This window comes from Fundulus heteroclitus, chromosome 20, assembly GCF_011125445.2.
Source record: "Fundulus heteroclitus isolate FHET01 chromosome 20, MU-UCD_Fhet_4.1, whole genome shotgun sequence".
Taxonomy (NCBI): Eukaryota; Metazoa; Chordata; class Actinopteri; order Cyprinodontiformes; family Fundulidae; genus Fundulus; species Fundulus heteroclitus.
The window spans coordinates 2195503-2206475 of NC_046380.1; the positions used below are offsets into that span (position 1 = coordinate 2195503).

General features: G+C 42.8%; 1 protein-coding gene across 1 annotated transcript in view; it reads right to left on the reverse strand.

The window, feature by feature from the left end:
* LOC118567221 (nuclear factor 7, brain-like) overlaps positions 1-10973 on the reverse strand; it is a 511141-nt gene that overhangs the window by 94656 nt on the left and 405512 nt on the right. The window lies entirely within an intron of this gene.

Consider the following 10973-nt stretch of genomic DNA (forward strand, 5'->3'; position numbering starts at 1 on the left):
GGGATGATGACGTGGGCTTGTTTTGAACCTGGGCTCCTAGCAGCCAGTTAGTGGACTATGATCTCTGATCACCAAAGTATTTTAGAGTCAAACATGACTCCATCTGTCCAACAGATGAAGTTTGGTCCAAACTAGGTCACCAACAGAACCATCATCCCAAACTCTGTAGCTAATCTACAACACAAGGGCTGGAAAACACAAGAATCGAGGTTTTCTATTGGTCTAGTCAAAGTCCGGACTTCAATAACTAAAATGCTGTGGTGGAGAAAAAAAGGGAGAACTGAGATCCAGTTTCAGCAGATTCCCTGATCTCCACCACCGTCTGGACCTCCAGGACATCAAAGCAGAACGTTCATTTGAAGATTTGTTCTCCGATGATCACCTCAGGCGTCGGAGACGACGTGGAGCCGGGATGACAGATACTGAATGAGTCAGGAGAAAATGTGGTTCTGTAGCTGCATGCCAAAGCCATTCAGCAGAAGCTGGAAAAGCCGACCTAATCATAATATTTGCCACAGCAAGCCTGAGGTTTGGGAACATTTCCTGCAGCAGCAGCGATCTGAAAAGAGGACGCTGGACCTGGTGATCACCAAACCCACGTTCCTGCCAACAGAACCAGGACCTTCTCAGTCCTCACTGTAGAGAATAGAGACCCACAGGTAAGAACGTGATTAAAAACAAGGAGCTGGAATGTGTGGTAGGCCTCAGAAGATACCAACAGTCATTGTCACGGCATGTTTGAGCTGGAAAACTCTCCTCAAGTGAGCCGGAGCTCCAAGATTAAAGCTTTCCCCCCAGGAAAAAACTCAGCAGAGCTGCCAAAGGAGCCAGCTGCTTTCCTCATTAGATTCAGAAATGAAAAACATGAAGGAAGAACCCAGCAGTCGTCAGTCACATGACCTCATGGAGGCTCTGCAGGACGGAGAGATAACAGCGGCTAATCTTTGGTCTGATAAAAAGCAATTAGGAAAAACCGGGTCCATTCAGAATACTTTCCATGAGATCCGAGAACAGCGTTCCCACACAGACTTAGACCTTATTCAACGGCACATTCACAGGACATTCAAAGGAGCAATAAGTAAGAAATTTACCGTAAAATCAACCTAAATCATTCTCATTTCTCAGGATGGAAGTAATATTTCATATAAACAATCAATCCTCTCCATCAACAATGTCACGTTTTTAATCCTTTCAAACCCAGATGTCTGGAACTACTTCGGTTCAGAGTGTAACCTGTGTTTACTTCCTGATTCCTGAGCCAATCAGATGAGAGTTCCCAGGGTTCCCAGCACCGAGCGCATCATTTGGTATTTTATTCTGGCAAAAGAGCAGCAGCCTGCAAACATGGAGGCCAGTAAGAGAAGCGGACCAGAACCAGAACAGAACACATCATAGACCCGTCCTGTGGAAGTAAACATTTCACAGCACTGATCTCTATTATACACTGGAGTGCTAATAGCCGGCTGTTAGAACGAGTCGCTTTGAAGCCACCAGCCGCCATATTGGTACTCCCTATTTCCCCCCAGTAACTAGGGAATATGTGCGCTACAGCATCGAATAACGAGGCTTTTCTCATGTTCAGGGGGGGATTAAAACTTTTAAAATGTCAAATGCCATATACTTTTATGTTATGTTCTAAAACTATCAAGTACTGAGAAAGTCATGTGCTGAAATATTTTGCATTTTATTAATTTAAATATATATATTTAACATTTCTAAATATATAAATAACAATATACAAAAACATATATTTACATATGTGTATACATATATACATAAACACATACTTATATATACATATATATATATTTAATATGAATAACATGTAAAATATTTCAGCACCTAATTTCCTAGTAGTTGATAGTGTTAGTAAATCCACTGACTGTAAAATTACCTGTGAAATGTTTTCACAGCCAGAAAACTGCTTGTTATTGCAAGCAAATCCTGTGGGATTCTGTGAGAGTAGGGAGTAGCAAGATGGCGGCCAGTGACTTCAGTTTTTCGGCAAAATCAGCACTCCAGTGTATTATATAGCTTGGTGTTTCACAGCAGCAACGGACAAATGAGAAACGACATATTAAATTGTTGTCAGTGTTGTTATAACGATAACATTATTCTTTATGTCTCCTTTAAAATACATTTTATATGTACAGAAAAGTTCTGTTAGACAACATGAATAGTGCAATTATATGTGGCAGCAGGATGTATTTAAACAACAGACCAGATGATGGTGCAGTAGAGTTCAGTTCACAGTGACCATGTAAAGTAGTTTTGTATGTATGGGGGTGGGGGTGGGGGGGGAGGTTATCAGTCTGATGACATGAGGAATGAAGCTGTTGGGGAATCTGGTTGTTCTACATTTGAAGCTTCTGGACCTCCTGCCAGAGGGCAGCAGGGAGGACGGTTCATAATGTGGGTGGGAGAGGCCTTTATGGTTGTCTGAGCCCTGGTCAGGCAGCGTCTGCCAGCAGTCAGAAACGTTGAGCTCTCTTCACCAGATGGAGGTGAGGAGGAACCAGGTCAGAGTGTGATCTGCACCCCTGGAACCTGATGCTGCTGACTCGCTCCACTGCAGGGCGACTCGGCGGATTTTTCCTGAAGTCAACAACGACCTCGTTTGTGTTGTTCACACTCCTTCCTTTCTACATTTGTCAGATTTAGGAATTTTCAGCTTCATTTTGGTGCAGTTGAAGCATCCATAGATGAATGTTTAATGTAAATTTACCGTGTAGACATTCAGATGGTGACCAAGCAGCTACAAAATGGTAAATGGCTTGTACTTGAATAACACTTTATCAAGTCCGATTTCCCCAAAGCACTTTACACGACACCCATTCACACCCTGACGGTGGTGAGCTATGTTAGGAGCCACAGCTGCCCTGGGGCAGACTGACAGAGGCGCCATCAGGCCCTCTGACCACCGGCAGCGGGAAATTCGGGTGAAATGTCTTGCCCAAGGACACAACAACTGAAACATCGTAGTGGGGGATTGAACCGGCAACCCGCCAATTGCAGGACAAACTCTGTGCCACTGTTGCCCCAAAATAACAAGCAAGAACTGTTTTTATCCAACAGGTCCAGCTGAGCTCCTCAGGGGGCATCCTAGAGTGTTTCAGGCCCAGAAACAAAATACGGTCCCTCTGAGTTCTGGGTCTGTCCTGGAGACGTCCTCTGATGGACGGCGTCCAGGAGGCTCCACCCTCCTCTGCTCCTGTTGCTGTGATGGTCAGGAGACATGGATCATGACTAGGATCCCAGAAACAAACTTACTCTGTAGGGAGGCCAGCTTCTGCTTTAGAGCAGGGTTCTCGTTAGTGCATTTCAGCGTAACGAGCTGAAAGTTGCCAAGATTACACTGAAATTAGTCCATTATAATTTTTAATAAGCGTAATGGTTAGTACAATACAGATGTTTGAGAGTAAAATAGAAAGGTCAGTAAAGCTCTTGAACGTGCGTCAGCGCAGCTATAAACTTCCTGGACAACATAAGCTAATGCTAGCTGCTATTAGCTTGACGAACAGCCCCCCCCCCCCCCCCCCCCCCCCCCGCTTCGAGCTGCGCTACGCATCATTACGCATCGCTATGCTGTGTGAATGCATCTGAAGAGGCAGCGAAACGTCACACCCACAACCTCTGGAAGTTTAGGTTTAAAGTAAAGCAAGGAAGTTGTAATAATGTTCTGGTGCGGCTCAACCGGGCCTGACAGAAACCCAGAATCTGGGGAGGGAGGTAAAGATTAGGGTGATGTTCAGGAGGCCTTCCAACCTCAAAGACCTGGAGCTCATCAGCAAGAAAACCAGAGGGGTTGAGCAGGAAGCTGCTCAGGAGCTAGAAGAAGGTTTTTAATGCTGGGATCACAATAAAGCTTTTTCCACTGATTATTGAGCAGAATATAAATAATCCCTGGTAAACAACTCTATTTCAATGTAAACATCTTTTGTATATTTCTAAACACTGATAGTCCTCCAGATGCTCCGGTTTCCCCTTCCACTAAAAAACATGCTGCTCAGGTCAGCCATTAGCGGCTAGCGGCTCAGGCTAATCCTCCATCTGATCCATGAAATATGTACATTGTATGTTCTATTGCGTCTGGACGATACAGAAAAAAAGCATATCGATAAAATAGAAATCATATTGATTGATATCGATAATTATCAACAAATTCAAAACATGTATTTCAAATGCAGCCCTGGCCATTTTATGCACTGAATTCAAACTCAACCCTTTATTCTACCAACGTTTTACCAAACCTTCAAGTTTTTAAAAAAGAAAAAAAGAGAGCTTGTGCTCTCTGAAGGGGGCAAAGCAATCCTTTTTTTTTTCCTTTTTTTTTCTTCTTTCTTTTTTTTCCCCCCTTTTTTTCCTGGGCCTGCGCTGTGATTGGTTGGGAGGATGTAATGATATAATATTAACCTACATGATTGGCTCTGATGCATAAGAAAGGAAAAACGTTTATTCTATTTAACTTTTTAAAGACCATTTTTTTCTACCATCGATATACGTCTATCAGTCGATATATATTGTTATTCAATTATCGTCCAGCCCGATGTATAATGACAAAATAAAGCATCGTCTTACTATCTTTTGTTTATTTATCTATTTGAGATGGGACAGAGCATATTAAGTAACATGAGTCCTAAACTCCAGTTAGCCATGGAGGCTAATTTTATCTTAGGGCATCTTTGAGCGTCACTGCATTTAATGTCAGAAACAAACTTCTTAGTTGAATAAAAACAATTTAAATCTAAGTCTGTCAGGGGTATGAATAATTTTGATCCCAGCTCTAAGAGCTGCAGCTGGGTTCATCTGGTCGGGATGCTGGACCGGACCTGAAGGTTCTGGGTTAGGAGATGGAGAAGGAGGCTGAAGTCTCTGGATGGACAACGGTTTAAGGAGGACTCGGTTGTGAAAAGGCAGCGTGAAAACGTGACAGAGCTCACATCTGGTGTGTCATGTTTTCAGCTCCAGACTGAAGGTAAAGATGTGGAAGGTGACATCAGGCTGGATTGGAAAGATCTGCAGCTGGCAGAGCTTCAGGGTCACACCTCTTTCAAATGTTTCCTGGCACTGCAGCCACAACAGCGCTGAGGCAACTTGTTGGCACCGCCGTGCTGCCGGTCGCCCCGGTGACTTTCAGCTTTTAAAAGGCCAGAAGGAGGAAATTCTCCTCAGTGAAGAACACAACCAGCTCCAGTCGCAGATGTCTGGGAGGACTGGAAACTATGAGGTCCTCAGAGAGAGCCTGACCGCCTCCCATCAGGAGCGCCAACCATCACTCTTCAGGAACGCTGAAATTTTAAAACTACAATTACGCCATCAAGCCCCCCCCTCCACCACAAACCAGCTTCCCTCTGAGGTCCATTAAATGCTCAGAACTTCATCATCATGAGGCGCGGCAGTCAGCCAATCAAGATGTTCTCATCATCTGCTTCCCGCTGTGATCCGTTTGGACAGAACCACCGTGAACCCCAGACAAGCATCACAGATCAGGGCGAAAGCCGAGAGGAGGAACACAAACAAAGGCTGCGTGCTCAGAGAGCGACACAAAGCAGGTCTACATCAGGATCTAATCAGAACCCGGCCATGCTGGGGGAGAGGGCCTGGCTCGGAGCGGCCCATTGTTTCAGCACACAGTTATGACCATGTGGAAACCCAGACTGAGGTGCTAACAGGGGAACCGGTCCTTCCTCGCAGATAACAGCGGCTTTCGTCAGGAATCTGCAGCTGCAGTCAGAGACGTTAATGCTTTATCCTGCTGATGAAGTTCTGTCACGTTAAAAGCTAGAAAACATTCAGCAGTGGACGCCAACACTTCTGAGTTGACCTCTCACAAAAGAACGTCTTTCCTCCTAGTGCCTCCAAAATGCCCCTGCTGGAATTTAAGATTTAATCAGAACCAGCAGTTATCCAGCAGGTGGCGTCCTAAAGACTCTTTGTTTATAACCGCAACTGTTTGTTTAAATTAAGTCATAGAAATATGTTTATGTGAGCCGGTCTTTGTTAAATTAAAACGTCTCCCAGAGTCTAAAGGAATTATTACATTTATTAGCATCCACATTGTAATGTATCTCTAGCGCCACTAGCTCCATGTCTGCCTCTGATTGGTTCATCAGCCCTTGTGACGGCTCCTTTCCCAGAAATGCGTCCTAATGAGCTGCTGTGGTTCTGGGACCAGAGAACCGAGCCAGAACAACCTGCCCAACCCAAAAAATATTAAAAAACAAAACAACTGGACTTTTTTTCCGCAGTTTGAAGATGTTCAAAATGTCTGGAGTAGTCAATCCTCACCCCCATACGGGTGATAAAAACATTGCTTTTGTAAGCCAGGCCCTAACGACTCCCCATTACTAAGGGCGTGGACCAGTTTCAGGTTAATTTGCATGTTATCTAAGCCATTACAATAGCCTCGTGAGACCATCCTGATCTCGCGAGCTTTCAAGGTTTCACTCGCAGATCAGTCTGGCTACTCTCCGTTAAAGAAAATTTGGAGCCGTTCACCAAACGAACGTCCAATCAGCGTTGGCTTTGAGGCGGGTTGAGGTGTGACGCAACGAGAAGCGCAACAGTTCAGTCTAAACAACATGGCGGCTTCAGCCGATGAAACTAGCGTTGGCGTGGCTATCGAGCAAGTTTTATCGGAATTACAGAGTATTTCTTTGCTGAGCTAACGAGCCTTTACCTGCAGCAGCAAGAGTAGCTTGGCTTGTGGTTGTGTTTTCGTCGTCGAAGCATGTTGACGAGTATGTCATATGCTTCGTTGATCTGATTGGTTTATTTGGCTTGTCTATCACCAACATAGGCCAATCAGCTAACCAGTATTTTCACCCCTTCCCAAAATTACTTCAACGGAAGGTTTCCAGATGGATATGCGGAGCAAATCTATCTGGCGGAGTCAGGTAACCATTACAAGGCCTTTGTTAGGAAATACTAAAAAGCTTGGAGCTCCACACTACTCCAGACATTTGAATTGAGAAAGCTTCCTGGATGGGAAGCTAAACGTCTTCAAACTTCTAAAAAAGTTTAAATTTTTTTTTGGAATGACCGTGACCTGCCCAACCTGGACTGATGTGGAGATTCATCTGTGATAAACCCAGAAACACGTCAACATTCAGAGAGAGGAGGACAGGAATTAAACGCCGACCCTCCAGAATGCTAGATGTTCAACAGCTGCTCCTCCTGACATCATATAACAACCTGGAGAACCGTGTCGGTAAACAGGGAAATCATGTACAGCTGTTACACTGAGGAGATCTAATGCATGCATACATCTGAATGTTTTACTTATAGATAGTTGAAAGTGGAGCCAGACAAAATCACATAAACAGAAAAAAGTACAGTAGAGTTTCACCGATATGACAATTTGGGGTGATGTCGAAATCCGATAGTAATATTGTGGTCATGTCCAATAACCGATATTCCGATGTTTGTGTGTCACACACACACATATGTATATTATATATATATACACACACACACACATGTATATTATATATATATATACACACACACACATATGTATATATATATATATATATATATATATATATATATATATATATATATTTATTTATTTATTTATTACTCTGACACAGAGATAAAAACATTTACTGTTGGACCTGAAATTAAACATTAAGATTTCTTAATTAATAATTAATTATGAAGTTGATAAACAGACTGAACTTTCTCCCTGTTACAGCAATCCCTCAAAGCACGTCACTCACAGCGATATGTGGATCAGTAGGAAAAATACGGAATTAAGTGCCTTGCCCAAGGGCACATTAATATGTGACAAGTGGAAGCTGGAATCAAACCTACAACCTTCTGATTGCAAGACAACTACTGTCCACGAAGCGACTGACACCCCCCCCCACCCCCCACCCCCCATAGTGTGTTTTATTTAAGCTTCAGTATGAACAACATGAATGAAATCAGGGTTTTCAACCCCGACCAAGAGCCTGAATCTAAAATCACGTCACATAAATTCATGAAAAATTGACTCACTTTCTCTGCGACTTAAACTGTGCCAACATTTTAATAAATGCCAGTTTCTAACTTTAGATAGTGGTTCTCCGTGGAGAAGCCCTTCTGGAGGTTCCTCTGTGAAGCGGCTCGTGTCTAAAGGAACCTCCTGACTCTGTGTTTGCTTTCAGAAACAGATCAGTCAGCGGAGAACATGGTCGGCCGCTGAACTCTGCTGGCTCCTCGCTGATGAGATGATGTCTTAAGCAGACCTCGGACGGTTTGGAAAATATGAATTCTCCTCCTAGAAGATGCTGGGAAACCAGAACCCAGATCAGATCCCACTCCTGTTTGTCAGAGCGCCAGACCAGGCCCGCGTATTTAAACGGTCTGGCTCCACAGCGAGCTGCGGCGTTCCAGCTCAGCTCAGCAGAAAATACCAGCGCTAAGAGGAAAGAGGAACCCCCGGGGGGGCGAGCGCCGCTTAGCTTTTCCATCTCAGAGCTAACGGGCTTCCTGTTCGCTACGATGCAAAGGACAGCAGAACATAAAGTCTGAAGCTTCAACCTTCAAGGATCTCTCTAAGACCTCCTTAAATCAGTGACTTCCCTGCTAACGAGCAGCCTGGCAGCTTCCTGGGAAACTGCCCGATGGCTGAGATAATCCCAGCTGTTCCCAGCACAGATTGAAAACACATGTAAGGAAAGTTTCCACGACTAGACGACAAAGGCGTCCTGTGGTGAGCTCCATGCAGACGTGACAGGAGGGTCGGAGAAAGTCCCCGGGGTGCCGAGCTGGATTATGTCAGGATTTATAAAAATCAGGATTATTCTTAGTATTATTCCGCTGCTACAGATAAAACCTGGTTTACTCTGATTGGCCACAGTCAGCACCCTCACAGGCTCCGCCCCCTTTGATTAGCAATCAGGAGGAGTTTCATTAGAGGGGGAAATTAGGACACGTTTGACTGTTTCTAATCTTAATCACTTTGAAATGTAGAAATATAAAAATTTTCGAGAAGTTAGACATAGACATAGACAGCTTTATTCGTCATTCTGTATGCACAAAGTGCGTACAGAACGAAATTTCGTTTGCATACATCTAGAAAAATCACAGTAAGTTGCATTAATTTTCATGGTAAATGGTAAATGTGCAAATATATATATATATATATATATATATATATATATATATATATATATATATATATATATATATATATATATTAAAATTGGATTATGTTAGGATTTATAAAAATCAGGATTATTCTTAATATGATTCCGCTGCTACAGATAAAACCTGCTTTACTCTGATTGGCCCCCTTTGATTAGCAATCAGGAGGAGTTTCATTAGAGGGGAAATTAGGACACAAAAATGCGCAGGAATAATCACTTTGAAATGTAGAAATATAAAAATGTTTTAGAGGTGTTGAGAGTCTCCTCCATCTTTAGTTAACTCTGGTAAAGATGTGCAAATATATATATATATATACAAATATATATTAAAATTAAAATTAAATTAAATAAATGTTAAAATTAACCCTGATTACATTTATTCAGAGCGGAAAAACTCCCACATTAATGATTGTTTTAAATCACTGCCGCCACACTGCCTCCCTTAACCAGCCACATAGAATGAATATAAGTGAAGCTTTTCAGTAATTCATACTTTAAGTTGATCAAAGTGTCAAGGAACCGTTAACTGGCCTCTCTTCGAAATGGGAAAGGCGAGCGAACATGCCAGCCATTAGACGCTGCATTTCTGTCCCACCTTCACCAACGTAAACATGCAGAGTTACACTCCACCGCGACTTTAACTGGTTTCTAGGACTGAGCTTTCTGTTAAGTACGGAGGAGGATCAGTGATGCTGTGGGCCGGTTCCCTGCAGCCTTTTTCCAGCCTTCATGGCCTCTTAGAAATACCAGGACAAACATCCACTGTCTCTAGCTGCAGGGTTGCAGGGGCCGCTAATCTCCAGCAGCTCTCCTCTGGGCCTCGTTAAAAATAAAAACCTGATGGACTGAAACCAGAACATGGATGGTAACGGGGTGTTTGAGCAGGATGACGGTTTAAAACTATCAGCCACATCAACCAGGAAGTGGTTCAGCAGAGACACACCAACCATCTCCGGTCAGAAAGCCTGGAGCTGAAGAGCTGAAGAGCATCAGAGGAGCCAGAAGGGTCTGAAGCAGGAGAAAACTCAGCTGGAGGCGTCGCTTCATGGAGAACAGATCAACCCAAAGACTTCAACATCTAAATGCTGAAGTCTTGGATGCTGTTTATCACTGATTGCTGCTATAGTGTAGATCACTGCTCTTCATACACAATTCTCCATCTCTGTAAACTAGTAGGCTTTATCTACAAATCTATTCTTGGACTTCTGCTGACATATTTATGTCTACATATGCGTAGAAACTTTAACTGATATGACCGGCGTTCTCAGGACTTCATCCTGATGCAGATCCTGTCAGAACTGAACTGGGAAAAAGGCTTTAAATCCTCTGGCCCATAGACCTGGAATGATGCAGAAGGACTTGAAATTGAGAAATATTTTATCTCTGGAAGAATTTAAATTGTTTATAAATGACAGAGCTTGACTGGATGTTGTGACTGAATTTTGTAAACTGATCATTTTACTGTGTTCACTGCAAAAACGGATCTAAAATAAGTAAAATGTTCTTAGTTAGTGTATTTGTCCTTGATTTGAGCAGGTAAATAAGATTATCTGCCAATGGAATGAGTATTTTGACCCCTAAAATAAGATAATTAGACATACTGCACTTGAAATAAGATGATGGAGATGGATTGTTCCTATTTTAAGTGCTAAAATCTTATTCCAATGGCGAATCATCTTATTTACCTGCTCAAATCAAGGACAAATACACTAATTGTAAGAACATTTTACTTATTTTTAGTTCAGTTTTTGCAGTGTTGTATCCAAATGTGTATTTGAGCTGCTGTCTTGGCCACTCTTAGAAAAGTGGTTTTAATCGCAATAAGATTTTTACCTGGTT